The sequence below is a fragment of the Ranitomeya variabilis genome, chromosome 3 (genome assembly GCF_051348905.1).
Source record: "Ranitomeya variabilis isolate aRanVar5 chromosome 3, aRanVar5.hap1, whole genome shotgun sequence".
Lineage (NCBI taxonomy): Eukaryota > Metazoa > Chordata > Amphibia > Anura > Dendrobatidae > Ranitomeya > Ranitomeya variabilis.
The window spans coordinates 386,959,717-386,975,660 of record NC_135234.1 but is presented as its reverse complement, the minus strand read 5'-3'; the positions used below and the strand labels follow the sequence as shown (position 1 = coordinate 386,975,660).

Below are 15,944 nucleotides of genomic sequence, written 5' to 3'. Positions count from 1 at the left end.
TATTAAATGGGTACAGAGAGGTCTCTGTTACCAGTTCTGAATGAACAGCAAGCTTTCATCTCTATTCCCCTGGCTCAGGGAATGGAATAAGCTGTTAACTCATGGAGTGCTGTCAAGCAAGTCTGGAAGAGTTGAACTGTCTTCTCCCTCCTCCTTTCCTAATTTCCCGTAAGTGGATCAGAAAGGCCAGAAGTCTGCACAGTGGAGTCTGTAGAGAAGAATAGTGCACACTGGCAGGTGGACATAGACTCCTTGAATAAGACCACAAGGGAAAATATGCTACGGATTTGTCCCATTATCTCTGACAGCTAGATCGAAAATGCATCTGTCTTTTGCATGGTTTGATATACTCCTTCCTTTCCGCTCTCGCCATACAGCCAGTCCAGTTAGACTGAGATAATTTGTGAGATTAGAACCATTAAAAGAAAATTGGTAATGAGGATTCTGAAGGGAGTTACCTCTCTTGACATGGTTTTTTCACATGTTCATAACTGCTGTTCACGTTATTTGAACATTGTAAAGCCTTTTCTGTTATGGCTCATGCACACGACCGTATTTTCAGTCCGAGTACTATCTGTTAAAGAAACGAATCGAAATCAGAACAATGTTATTCAATGGAGCAGTGGAGATGAATGATTTTTTTTCACTGGCCGAATCTGTGTGTGAAAAAATAGCAGCATATATGTTTCCTCCGTAAATCGGATGAGACTCACCAAAGTCTATGGGTGCAAGAAAAAAATCAGATGCCACAGTATAACATCCAATTTTTACAGATACTTTGCAGTTCTGTAGCATAGGAAACTGTAAATGGTCTTTTAAATGGTTAAAGGGAATCTGTCACCGAAATCGAAGGTGAGCTAAGCCCACCAGCATCAAGGGCTTATCTACAGCATTCTGTAATGCTAATGCCGGTGGGCTTAGCTCACCTTTGATTTTGGGGGTGTCAGGTACCCTCTAATAGCTGCTAAAGTAAAAATGGATTGTATATGGACTGCACATGGATGACAAGTGAGAAACAAAATCGTCCCACTTTTCTGGATGAAACTCTAACTTTTTTATACGCTCGTGTGAACCTACCATTATGGTGACTATTTGTATATATTTGTTATTTTACCAGAATTGTATAGATGTAACACATGACTACACAGAATCATTACAGATTAAGGCTATGTGTACACGTCAAGATTTTCTGCAGAATTTTCCTGAACCAAACCGGACTTTTTCTGCAGGAAATCCGCATGCGTTTTTTTTTTGCGTTTTTACCGCATTTTTTTCCGGAGCTTTCCCAATGCAATTAATAGCGGTAAAAAAATGCGAAAAATCAAAATGAATGAACATGCTGCATTTTTTACCGTGATGCGTTTTTTTTTTCGCGTACAAAAACGCAACATATGCACAAAAATTGCGGAATGCATTATAAATGATGGGATGCATAGGTATGCGTTTTTTAAGCATTTTTATAGAGAAAAAATGCAAAAAGTCCTGAACGTGTGCACACAGGCTAAGGGCGTATGTACATGGCTTCTACATGGTGCAATACAGGCCTTTTTGGAAACATATTCTCTCTAGAGGCAGGGATTGCAGTGGTTAAACTCCCACCAACTTGATATAAGCAGTATATCTTGGTAAGCTCAATGCCATGGGTAACTTTCTGCAGGATTTCTCCCTTTACAAATATTTGTGAAATAATGGGTTGTGAGCTCACTGATAATCAGCATGGTACTGTAACAGACTGGCATGATTAAACGAGTTTGTGAAATGTTTTCCTGTGAGTGGTATTATTGAAAAGAAAGTGTAAGGCTATGTGCCCACATTGCAGAAATGCTGCGGAAACGTCCGCAGCATTTCCGCAACTCCCTGCCTCGGGTAAAACGCATGCAGAATTCGCATGCGTTTTCCCACTAAACACAAGCATTTTTAGCTTGCAGAATGCTTGTGTTTTCCAAGCGATTTGAAGCATCGCTTGGAAAAGTGAATGACTATGTAGCATCAATAGTAAAAGTTAGAATGTTAAAAAAAAAAGGTTATTCTCACCTTCCGACGGCCCCAATCTCCTCTGCGGCACTCCCGGTACGTTCCGTTCCCAGGGATGCTTTGCGAGAAGGACCTTTGTGACGTCACAGTCGCGTGACCGCGACATTATCTCAGGTGATTCGCGCAATGCATCCCTGGGAACGGAACCCATTTCAGTGCAATCCTATGGCTGCGGAATCACCGTGATTCTGCAGAAATAATGAACATGCTGCGGATTTTACCGCTATGCGATTCTGCAGCGGGAAAATCCGCAGCATGGGCACAGCAACTGCGGAATCCCATGGGATTGCATGGGAATGCGTTTTTTAAGTGTTTCAGGTGCGGCAAAAAACGCGGCAGAAACGCATAACAAACGCAACGTGGGCACACAGCCTAAGCGTTTAGGAACCACAACAACTCGGGCACAAAGTGGAAACTACATAGAGTTACCGATTTGAGTCACCAGCTGATAAGTCATGTAGGCTCCCAATTCATCAAGATGGGACCTGATAGAGTTAGAACACCTGATTCATTAAAAGGTGCATCTAAAAAGTGATGTGACTTTGTGATAAATAATAATATAAATAATATTTGTGGTGTAAGGTATATTGCACCTCGTAAAGAATTTGACAATCTTTGGAACCACTTCCGTTCTGCCACCTTCCCACCCATTTTAACATAGTAACATAGTTATTAAGGTTGAAGGAAGACTTTAAAGGGAACCTGTCACCCCGTTTTTTCAGTATGAGATAAAAATACCATTAAATAGGGCCTGAGCTGTGCTGGACAATAGTGTATTTTGTGTACCCTGATTCCCCACCTAAGCTGCCGAAATACCTTACCAAAGTCGCCGTTTTCGCCTGTCAATCAAGGTGGTGCGAACTCGGCTTCAGGAAAATGGCCACCGCGATCCCCATCTGCGCACGCGCGGCATCCCGTGGCCATTTTCCTGAAGCCCCGGGCAGCAGAGCGCTCCATCTGCGCACGCGCGGCTTCAGGAAGATGGCCGCCGCCAGCGAAAAAGCTGAGAATAGCGCAGATTGCGCTCTTTTTCTTCAGCTGCGCAGTGCATTCCCCTGTTGGGCATGCACAAACCACTACGCCACCAACGGAAAGATAAGCATGATCTTGGGGAGAAGAAGCGATTTCACCACTCCCATTTGACCAGACTGCCTTGATTGACAGGCGAAAACGGCGACTTTGGTAAGGTATTTCGGCAGCACAGGTGGGGAATCTGGGTACACAAAATACACTATTGTCCAGCAAAGCTCAGGCCCTATTTAATGGTACTTTTATCTCATACTGAAAAAATGGGGTGACAGGTTCTCTTTAAGTCCATCTAGTTCAACCCATAGCCTAACCTAACATGCCCTAACATGTTGATCCAGAGGAAGGCAAAAAAAAACCCATGTGGCAAAGAGTAAGCTCCACATTGGGGAAAAAAAATCCTTCCCGACTCCACATATGACAATCAGACTAGTTCCCTGGATCAACGCCCTATCAAGGAATCTAATATATATAACCTGTAACATTACACTGTGTTCCAAATTATTATGCAAATAATATTTCCTCATATTTTCTCTAAATTACCTATCTGAATTGCAGTCATTGTTATTTTCCAGTCATCTACTATTCTAGTATAATTGCAATGTTTTGGAACAAACTGCCTATGAAAACAGTATCTTTAAAAAAAAAAATAAACACTCAAAATGCATGTTCCAAATTATTATGCACAGCAGAGTTTTCAACCTTTTTTTTTTATTTTGAACAAAAAAATGGTCAGTTGTGAAGTTATAAGCATTATCAGCTTATTACAAAATGAAATCAAACAGTTTTCAAGTGAAAACTTTATTCTAGGTGATGTTACATTTGCACATAGGACCCCTTGTTCGAAAGAAGCTTCTGAACTCTCTCGTCCATTGAATTTGTCAGTTTTTGGATGGTTTCTGCTTCAATTGTTTTGCATGTGGACAGAATACCCTCCCAGAGCTGTTGCTTAGATGTGAACTGCCTCCCGCCATCATAGACACTCCTTTTGATGATGCTCCAGAGGTTCTCAATGGGGTTGAGGTCAGGGGAAGATGGTGGCCACACCATAAGTTTGTCCTCTTTTATGACCATAGCAGCCAGAGATGCAGATGTGTTTTTTGCAGCATGAGACGGTGCATTATCATGCATGAAAATGATCTTGCTGCGGAAAGCACAGTTCTTCCTCTTGAACCATGGCAGGAAGTGTTGTTTTAGAAACTCCACATAGATTATGGAGTTCATCTTTACCCCTTTAGGGATCATAAAGGGGCCGACAATCTCTCTCCCCATGATTCCAGCCCAAAACATTACTCCACCTCCTCCTTGTTGGCGCCTTAGCCGTGTTTTCATGGGGTGTCCAACCAGCCATCCTCCACTCCATCCATCTGGACCATCGAGCGTTGTACGGCACTCATCGGTGAACAAAACAGTTTGGCAGTCTTCATGTATCATTTGGCCCACTGGAGCCGTTTCTGCTTGTGTGCAGTGGATAGAGGTGGTCGACAGGATGGCTTACGCACCTCTGAAGGACCCTGCATCTTGTTGTTCTGGGGACGTTGGAGACACCAGCAGCTTCAAAAACTTGTCTGCTGCTATGACAAGGCATTTTTGCAGCTGCTCTTTTAACCTTACGCAATTGCCTGTTGGAAAGAGTCCTCAATTTTTCCTTATCAGCACGCACACGTGTGTGCTGGGAATCAGCTACATACTTCTTGATTGTGCGATGATCATGATGAAGTGTCTTGGAAATGTTGATTGTAGTCATACCTTGACCTAAATACTCCACAATTTGTTGCTTCTCAGCAGCCGACACATTCTTTTTCTTTCCCATTTTGGCAAAAAATGTAGGCTGCTTAATAATGTGGAACAGCCTTCTTAAGTAGTTTTGCCTTTATTTGGACACACCTGCCAAACTAATTTGCACAGGTATCTGCAATTGCTTTCAGTGATATAAAGATCCCTGACACACATCACCATCAATGAGTTTAAATGACAAACAAAAAAATTCTAACCTTATCATTTCAAAACTCTTTATGCTTAATAATTTGGAACACAGTGTATACTTTTCAAGAAAGGCATCCAGTCCCCTCTTAAATTTAAGTAATGAATCACTCATTACAACATCATACGGCAGAGAGTTCCATAGTCTCACTGCTCTTACAGTAAAGAATCCGCGTCTGTTATTATGCTTAAACCTTTTTTCCTCCAGACGTAGAGGATGCCCCCTTGTCCCTGACTCAGGTCTATGATTAAAAAGATCATCAGAAAGGTCTCTGTACTGTCCCCTCATATATTTATACATTAAAATAAGATCACCCCTTAGCCTTCGTTTTTCCAAACTAAATAGCCCCAAATGTAATAACCTGTCTTGGAATTGCAGACCCCCCAGTCCTCTAATAACCTTGGTCGCTCTTCTCTGCACCCGCTCTAGTTCAGCTATGTCTTTCTAATACACCGGAGACCAGAACTGTGCACAGTATTCTAAGTGTGGTCGAACTAGTGACTTGTATAGAGGTAAAATTATGTTCTCCTCATGAGCATCTATGCCTCTTTTAATGCATCCCATTATTTTATTTGCCTTTGTAGCTGCTGCTTGACACTGGCCACTAAATATGAGTTTGTCATCCACCCATACTCCCAGGTCTTTTTCATTGACGGTTTTGCCCAGAGTTTTAGAATTAAGCATATAGTTAAACATCTTATTACTTCTACCCAAGTGCATGACCTTACATTTATCCCCATTAAAGCTCATTTGCCGTTTATCAGCCCAAGCTTCTAGTTTACATAAATCATCCTGTAATATAATATTGTCCTCTTCTGTATTGATTACCCTGCAAAGTTTAGTGTCATCTGCAAATATTGAAATTCTACTCTGTATGCCCCCTACAAGGTCATTAATAAATATGTTAAAAAGAAGAGGGCCCAATACTGACCCCTGTGGTACCCCACTGCTAACCGCGACCCAGTCCGAGTGTGCTTCATTAATAACCAACCTTTGTTTCCTATCCCTGAGCCAGCTCTTAACCCACTTACATATATTTTCCCCTATCCCCATTATTCTCATTTTATGTATCAACCTTTCGTGTGGCACCGTATCAAAAGCTTTTTGAAAAGTCCATATACACTACGTCCATTGGGTTCCCTTGGTCCAGTCCGGAACTTACCTCTTCATAGAAATTGATCAGATTAGTCTGACAGGAACGGTCCCTAGTTAACCCATGTTGATATTGGGTCATGAGGTTATTCCTCTTCAGATACTCCAGTATAGCATCTCTTAGAATGCCCTCCAGGATTTTACCCACAGTAGAGGTTAAGCTTACTGGCCTATAATTACTGAGTTCAGTTTTTGTCCCCTTTTTGAATATTGGCACCACATTTGCTATACGCCAGTCCTGTGGTACAGACCCTGTTATTATGGAGTCTTTAAAGATTAAAAATAATGGTCTATCAATGACTGTACTTAATTCCTGCAGTACTCGGGGGTGTATCCCATCCGGGCCCAGAGATTTGTCAATTTTAGTGATCTTTAGACGCCGCCGTACTTCCTGCTGGGTTAAGCAGGTGGCATTTAATGGGGATTTTTTGTTATCACTGATCATATTGTCTGCCATGGGATTTTCTTGTGTAAATACTGATGAAAAAAAAGTCATTTAGCATATTGGCTTTTTCCTCATCCTCATCTACCATTTCACCCAGACTATTTTTAAGGGGGCCAACACTACCATTTTTTAGTTTCTTACTATTTATGTAGTTAAAGAATATTTTGGGATTATTTTTACTCTCTCTGGCAATGAGTCTCTCTGTCTCAATTTTTACTGCCTTGATTTGCTTTTTACAGAATTTATTTAATTTTCTGTATTTATTTAATGCCTCATCACTACCTACTTCCTTTAATTCTCTAAATGCTTTCTTTTTGTCACTTATTTCGCCCCTTACAGCTCTATTTAGCCATAATGGTTTCCTCCTATTTCTAGCATGTTTATTCCCATACGGTATATACTGTGCACAGGTCCTATCCAGGGTGCTAATAAATGTCTCCCATTTTCTTTGTGTATTTTTATGTCTCAGGATATCATCCCAGTTAATTGCACCAATATCATCTCTCATCCGTTGGAAATTTGCTCTCCTGAAGTTTAGTGTCCTTGTCACCCCTCTACTACACATCTTATTAAAGGATACATGAAAACTTATTATTTTGTGATCACTATTCCCCAAGTGACCCCCAACCCTTATATTTGCTATGCGGTCTGGCCTGTTGGTTAATATTAGGTCTGGCAGTGCCCTTCTTCTTGTTGGGTCCTGAACCAGTTGTGAAAGGTAATTGTCTCTCATAGTTATCAAAAACCGATTACCTTTGCTGGAACTGCAGGTTTCTGTTCTCAATTTTGGTGGAGCTGGGTGCGAAACTGGCATAAAAATGCCAAAATTCTCAATTTTTTTTGCACACTTCTGCATTGCACAAAAGTTTGCAACTTTTCAAAGCATTTTTAATAACATTTTGATGGATTAGGGCCATTATGCCTTAAGTCCAACAGTGCTCTGTGGACTCAATAGCTGCAGAGTTCCAAACTTTTAACCATTAACATCTGCACAAAAACTCTGCATTGGGAAAATCATAGCATGTCTTGACAAGTTAAAGAGGGATTATTGGTCTTTTCCTATGTAACCATCAATTATTACCATTATAACTTAAACCTTAAAATAAACAAATCACTGTCTGCGACTTGGGTAAAAATGTCCACAGCAGCTTTTTATTACCATTACACACAAACCTGGGGGGCGCCCTCGACCCTGGCACCCCAAACATTATAAACAATGTAAACATTATATAGCAATAAACAACATTAACAAGCTGGTCCAAAGTTATAACTTATAACCTTCCTAATTTTCCTTGTCCGCACCACACCAGCCCAAAGAATAAGGTATTAATTACCCTTAATTAACACCCTAACTTTGCAAGATCTACGTCTGCAAGTTACCTTGGCCTATCACAGAAGCCACCATGCCCTACAAGTGCATTCCAACCCAAGGCCATCACTACTTGACCAGCTTCTAACCCAGACCTATCCCCCAGCCGCTGTGACAGAAATTTTTTTTCTTTTTAACCGAAAACCAAAAGAAAAAATTGGGTGGGTAGGCAGCCGGATCCAGGAAGCAAGAAGGTAGGAATCCTCCCATATCCCTTAAGTAACCCTCTCACATTCCTGCCTCCAATCTTCCACCAATCAGACCCCCTGCTTGTACACCATCAAAACTTCCCTCCCATCATTATTTTACACCAGTTAACCCCTTCACTCCCACACTCTAAATTGTCATGAGGCCTGTCCGCTTTCATGGCTCCTTAGCCTTTCTTTTTATGCCCAAGCAGCAAGCCTTACATCACCAATCAAAATGCCAAGTGTCGGATGAAGTGGTGTAATAAATGCTGCTGGAGAAAAGAGCACAATAGGGTCTTATCCGGGATACAATTGATTAGAATGATCAGATCCTACTCACCAATTTTATCCGAAAGACAGGCTCATAGAGATATCCTTTCCGCAGCAGATCCACCAGTCCACTCATGGCCAACCAGAGATAAAAAAAGGTGGTAAAACGTGGATTTAATCTGCGCTGCTGAATGATTCAAGGTCCAGATATGTAGCCGTTAGATCATGGATTTATTCTGAATGTGCCAGCAAATGTATTTTCGGGGGGGGGGGGGGAAATATGAGCCATGCATACGGGGGGGTGAAACGAGCCATGCATACAGGAGGGGGAATATGAGCCATGCATACCCGGGGGGAATATGAGCCATGCATACAGGACGGGGGGTCATTATACAGTATTAAGCATCATGTGGGATCATTATACAATATGGAGAACTGTGGCCATTATACAGTATTGAGCATCATGTGTGGCCGTTATACAGTATGGAGCATCATGTGTGGCCGTTATACAGTATGGAGCATCATGAATGGCCATTATACAGTATGGAGCATCATGTGTGGCCGTTATACAGTATGGAACATCATGTGTGGCCAATGGCCATTATACAGTATGGAGCATCATGTGTGGCCGTTATACAGTATGGAGCATCATGTGTGGCTGTTATACAGTATGGAGCATCATGAATGGCCATTATACAGTATGGAGCATCATGTGTGGCCGTTATACAGTATGGAACATCATGTGTGGCCAATGGCCATTATACAGTATGGAGCATCATGTGTGGCCGTTATACAGTATGGAGCATCATGTGTGGCCATTATACAGTATTGAGCATCATGTGGGATCATTTTACAGTATGGAGCACTATGTGTGGCCATTATACAGTATGGAGCACTATGTGTGGCCATTATACAGTATGGAGCACTGTGTGGCTATTATACATTATGGAGCATCATGTTTGGCCATTATACACTATGGAGCATCATGTGTGGCCATTATACAGTATTGAGCATCATGTGTGGCCATTATACAGTATGGAGAACTGTGTGTGGCCATTATACAGTATGGAGCATCATGTGTGGTGGCCGTTATATAGTATTGAGCATCATGTGTGGCCATTATACAGTATTGAGCATCATGTGGGGCCATTATACAGTATGGAGCATCATGTGTGGCCATTATACAGTATTGAGCATCATGTGTGGCCATTATACAGTATGGAGCACTGTGGCCATATTTTTTTTGTTTATAATTATTGTATATAAAACAGTGTGATCAGCAGTGCGAAATTCCTGTGGTTGGGACGTGGATATGGGTGTGACTAGTTGTGAAATGGGTGTGGTCAGAAGTGTGGCCTAAAATTTGCCCCGGCGCACTACGCGCGCCGCAAACTTTATACCTCCTTCCCTTCTTCAAAAGTTGGGAGGTATGGTACCGCATTTGCCAGATCATGGCAAGTGCCGCAAATTGCATAGGGAATGAATGAGGCCGAACGCAGTGTTGCCGTAAGTGATCCGTTACGCGGCACATGCAGAAAAACTGCCCGATCTGCTGCAAAAGGCGACTTTCACATCAGCGATTCTTGCCAAAGTCACTGCCGATAGTGTCATACTAACCAAAGGGGGAGGCAGCACTAAAAGTTTCTAGGGCAGCAGAAACTCTAAATACGGCCCTGATGGCCACCTTACATTTTAAATAGTAAGCACCATGAGAAACACCAGGAATCTATAAGCTACTACTGCAGATGTGACTGAGAAATGGGTTATGTATTCAGGGAAAATTGATTACATCTCTTGTGATGACTGTAAAAACTAGAACTGATTTTTGAAGTAACCTTGATAAGAATTCTGATTGAAGTCTCTAAGTCAGAGTATAGCAGATGTCTTCAAGTGCTGCCTGAGGACATTTTTCTCTGATTTTAGTCTTCTACCATTTTTGCATTAAATTTACAGGTATTTCAATGTCAGTATTCCTCTTAAAAGAAGTGTAGAAAAATATCAGTGACTGAATGAAGGTAGTCAGATACATTTTCCTCATCCGTTGTAAGTAAAAAAACCAGTATACCTAAAGCTACTTTCCCACTTCCGTCGGTACGGGCCCGTCGCAATGCGTCGTACCGACGTACGCTGTGAAATAACTGCAAGATGTGGGCAGCGGATGCAGTTTTACAACGCATCCGCTGCCCATTCTGCAGTCCGGGGAGGAGGGGGCGGAATTTCGGCCGCGCATGCGTGGTCAAAAATGGCAGACGCGATGCACAAAAAAAGTTACATGGAACTTTTTTTGTGCCGACGGTCCGCCAAAACACGATGCATCCATCGCACGACGGATGCGACGTGTGGCAATCCGTCGCAATGCGTTTCTAATGAAAGTCTATGGAGAAAAACGCATCCTGCGGGCAACTTTGCAGGATGCGTTTTTTCTCCAAAACGAAGCATTGCAACGTCCGCCAGAAGACGCAAGTGTGAAAGTAGCCTTAGAGATGAGCAAAAAGATTTGAACTGCCCCGACCCAACAAACCAGTTCCTCTGGTCCTCTGTGGCCGCTGAATCAGGAGTGTTGAATCAGTACAATGTTCACTTCTGCACCTCAGATCCAGGGTGGCTCTGCCACATGCTAGGCCCCTACTTTGTCATGATTTCACTTGAAACCTTATCACTAGGCCTTATGCCAGTCATGAGTGGCATTGTGCCGTCATGCTGCAGCGTCACAACATTGTTGAGGCTTAGGCCGGTTTCACATTAGCGTTTGGAGGAGCTGCGGAGGGCTGCGGACTTCCTCCGTGAAGCCCCGCCCTCGGCTGCACCTCCGCCTACTTCTGCATGCTGCCTGCATGTGGCCTGCATACCTATCTTTAACATTAGGTACGCAGGTCATGCCGCTGTATGCGGATGCTTCCGCATGCGTCGTTTTGACGATGCTGCGACCAGCGTAGGACGCAGCTTGTAGCAATTTCTTTTTTTTTCCGCATCGTCAAAATGACACATGCGGAAGCATCCGCATACAGCGGCACGACCTGCGTACCTAATGTTAAAGATAGGTACACAGGCCGCATGCCAGCCGCATGCAGAAGTAGGCGGAGCTAGTGGCGGAGGTGTGCCCTAGGGCGGGGCTTCACGGAGGAAGTCCGCAGCTCCTGAAAACGCTAGTGTGAAACTAGCCTTAGTAAGTGGCTTAAGCTTTCAGGATACCGGCCAGAGAGTTGCATGTGTAGAACACTGCCCAAGTCTGGTTGCCATAGAGGACCAAACTGGATTACAGACCAAGATAGTTCTAATATTTTGAATCATCTTTAATATATGTCAGATTTAGAACAGACCCAAGTCTCCATTTTTGTGACTACATTTATATTATGTCAATCAATACAACTGTTCTTCCTATTTTCTAGATTGTTGTGATTATTTTTTTTTTGGCCAATAAATTTATGCTTGTGAAAAGTATGGTTCTTTTTGGAACTGTTAAAGAGGACTTTTCCCCAAGTTTAGCATGATAAACTGGCCACAGCATGGAGTAGTTGCTGCAGAGCTCAATAAAAGGTACCGTAGTTTTTATTTTTTAAAGTCTCCCCTCCATTGCAGAGATATTAGCTTGTAAGGTTTAGGTTGCACTTTATGATACATTCAAGGAGTCATTACAAGAGAGATTTTTCACTGAGGGCATGTACACACATTAGTTTAAAACAAGTTTCTTTTTTGTGAGACATGTAGTGACAGTCTCCATTCCTCGCTGATTTCACTGCTGAGCTCTGTGTGATTTCAAAGTGTTGGGAGCAAATCATAGATGAGTGTCAATGCATACACCTTTCAGCTTTTGTCTCACTGCAGTTAGTATGAAGGTAGGGTCAGTACAGCTGAGCTGAGCTTTGTCTCATTACAAATACGTCTATCAGCTTTTCTCTCACAGTGCTGTTATTTATCTATGCTATATATCTCCCACACTAACTGCCGTGAGATGAAAGCTGAAAAATCGTAAGTACGGTAATCACACTCGGCTCTGCTCTGGTACCAGCACTTTGTAATCACACACAGAGATCTGCGGTGAGATTAGTGAGGAATGGGAAGAAAATTCAATTCCACTCTTGTTCTTGTGTTTTGTTTTTACAGCATTCATTATGCTGTAAAATTGACCTGGAGACATTATTGTCCAGAACAGTCCGATTACGGCGATAGCAAACATGCATCGATTTTTTTTTTCTATTTAACTGATGCAAAAAAATTCAGAATATTGTAAAAAAAAAAATTTCGCTTTCTGCCACCATTTTCGAAGACCTTTTTATTTTGATTTTGATTTTTTTGCGCATTTGATGTTTTAAGTGATATCAATTTAGTTCACTTACAATGCTTTAAGTGCTTATTTTAGGGTTGTGAGGTGATTAAAAAATGCAAGTTGTTTTTTTATTTAATTCTATATCTTAATATATTGGATTTTTACAAATGCAGCGATATCTAATATGTTTATTTTTTGGCTTTTTTTTAGAATGAGAAAAAGGGGATGATTTGTACTTTTAGACTTCTGTTTATGTTTTTATTTTATTATTTATTATTTTTCTCTTTAGTTTTACATTATTTTTCAACCCCCTTTGGGAACTCCAGTATTGCAGGACATAGTGAAAATGTCGGTCTCCTATGGAGCTCATCCTATGAGAGGAACAAGATAACAGCTGTAATAATAACCCACTGGTCCCCCATGATCTCGTTGTGAGAGGCTGATAGGAGACGGTGCCTGCTGGCAGAGATTGACAGCAGCAGTTAAATGGTTAATAGCTGCGGTCCGGAACTCTGTGGTGCTGTCTATATAATATAGCTAGTATCCGCCACAGGTGGAAGGAGCTCAGGTCCTTCCCAGGGAGTGAATACATTGTCCTTTTGCAGGAAAGGGTTAACAACCGAGTCATATACTGGGCTCAAAATTTGATGTTGAAATTCACATCAAACCCACCTGTAATGCAATTAAGCGGTGTTTCCAACATCCTATTTACTTGCAATGGAAAAAAGTCCAGTTTTGTTTCTGTACCATGAGTAAAGCAAATCTGCTTGAATATGTAGATTAGCGCTAAGTGGAATAGCCCAAATGAATGGATGGATCCAAGGAAGAAATGTGAACATCTTTTATTTCTACTACAGATGGTTAAATACATAGGTCTTACTTGCCATAGGCAAATCCAACATATTTGAACATACCCTTAAAAGAATTTTCCAGGTTTATAAAATTGATGGCCTTTTACTATACAGATTTCTTTCTATGCTTTAATTGTGTTTTACATGATCTACATGTTTCATTTTGTTCTTGTATGTTGTATTTTTTTCTTGTATTTCTTAAAGTTTCAATAAAAATAGATTAAACTTAAGATTGCTGGCTTATGAGGCATCCATACTACACTGTGTTCCAAATTATTATGCAAATAACATTTCCTCATATTTTCTCTAAATTACCTATCTGAATTGCAGTCATTGTTAGTTTCCAGTCATCTACTATTCTAGTATAATTGCAATGTTTTGGAACAAACTGCCTATGAAAACAGAATCTTTAAAAAAAAAATAAACACTCAAAATGTATGTTCCAAATTATTATGCACAGCAGAGTTTTCAACCTTTTTTTTTTATTTTGACCAAAAAAATGGCCAATTGTGAAGTTATAAGCATTATCAGCTTATTAAAAAATGAAATCAAACAGTTTTCAAGTGAAAACTTTATTCTAGGTGATGTTACATTTGCACCCCTTGTTCGAAAGAAGCTTTTGAACTCTCTCGTCCATTGAATTTGTCAGTTTTTGGATGGTTTCTGCTTCAATTGTTTTGCATGTGGACAGAATACCCTCCCAGAGCTGTTGCTTAGATGTGAACTTCCTCCCGCCATCATAGACACTCCTTTTGATGATGCTCCAGAGGTTCTCAATGGGGTTGAGGTCAGGGGAAGATGGTGGCCACACCATAAGTTTGTCCTCTTTTATGCCCATAGCAGCCAGAGATGCAGATGTGTTTTTTGCAGCATGAGACGGTGCATTATCAGGCATGAAAATGATCTTGCTGCGGAAAGCACGGTTCTTCCTCTTGAACCATGGCAGGAAGTGTTGTTTTAGAAACTCCACATAGATTATGGAGTTCATCTTTACCCCTTCAGGGATCATAAAGGGGCCGACAATCTCTCTCCCCATGATTCCAGCCCAAATCATTACTCCACCTCCTCCTTGTTGGCGCCTTAGCCGTGTTTTCATGGGGTGTCCATCAACCAGCCATCCTCCACTCCATCCTTCTGGACCATCGAGCGTTGCACGGCACTCATCGGTGAACTAAACAGTTTGGAAGTCAGTCTTCATGTATCGTTTGGCCCACTGGAGCCGTTTCTGCTTGTGTGCAGTGGATAGAGGTGGTTAACAGGATGGCTTACACACCTCTGAAGGACCTTGCATCTTGTTGTTCTGAGGACGTTGGAGGCACCAGGAGCTTCAAAAACTTGTCTGCTGCTATGACAAGGCATTTTTGCAGCTGCTCTTTTAACCTTACGCAATTGCCTGTTGGAAAGAGTCCTCAATTTTTCCTTATCAGCACGCACACGTGTGTGCTGGGAATCAGCTACATACTTCTTGATTGTGCGATGATAACGATGAAGTGTCTTGGCAATGTTGATTGTAGTCATGCCTTGACCTAAATACTGCACAATTTGTTGCTTTTCAGCAGCCGACACATCCTTTTTCTTTCCCATTTTGGCAAAAAACGTAGGCTGCTTAATAATGTGGAACAGCCTTCTTAAGTAGTCTTGCCTTTATTTGGACACACCTGCCAAACGAATTTGCACAGGTATCTGCAATTGCTTTCAGTGATATAAAGAGCCCTGACACACATCACCATCAATGAGTTTAAATGACAAACAAAAAAATTCTAACCTTATCACTCCTAAACTCTTTGTGCATAATAATTTGGAACACAGTGTAACAGCTGCTTGAAGGGGCGAAGTGGTTGGGACATCGCTACACCATATTCATTATTTACATCACTTCCTACTGGCCAGCTCTGCATTTCATTTACATAAATCTAATTTTTCCCATGTCTTACATTTTCGGGCTGCTTTATCTTCTTCTTCATTCTATTTTTATATACACTTTTTTTCTCTGCATGATTGAAGAACATATTTCCTGTAAAAACTTTTGCTAGTTCCGTTTTCACCCCCACTGCTTATTTTCAACAACCTTAACCTGTTTTTCAGATATAAACTATGGGCTTGTGTGTTTTCAATAGTGTGCTTAGTTACAAGTAGAAAAATATGTAACTGGTATATTGCAAAACTGAAATCTATACAACTAAATAATTTTCTCAAAATATTGATGGACTGGACCAGATTCAGATTCAGTTACAGTTTAGGACAACTTCATAAACTCGCTGGTAAATGTAGATGAATGTGACATTTCAACAAAATAGATATTGGAGGAGATTTCCTAAGTAATATATGCCAAAAAGTGGAGCTACCGTATATGGGTTT

At 41.4% G+C, this 15,944-nt stretch overlaps 1 protein-coding gene across 4 annotated transcripts in view; it reads left to right on the top strand.

Annotated features, from left to right (window-relative positions):
• Window positions 1–15,944, top strand: part of KCNQ4 (potassium voltage-gated channel subfamily Q member 4) — a 274,261-nt gene that overhangs the window by 44,698 nt on the left and 213,619 nt on the right. The gene's annotated exons all lie outside the window — the stretch shown is intronic.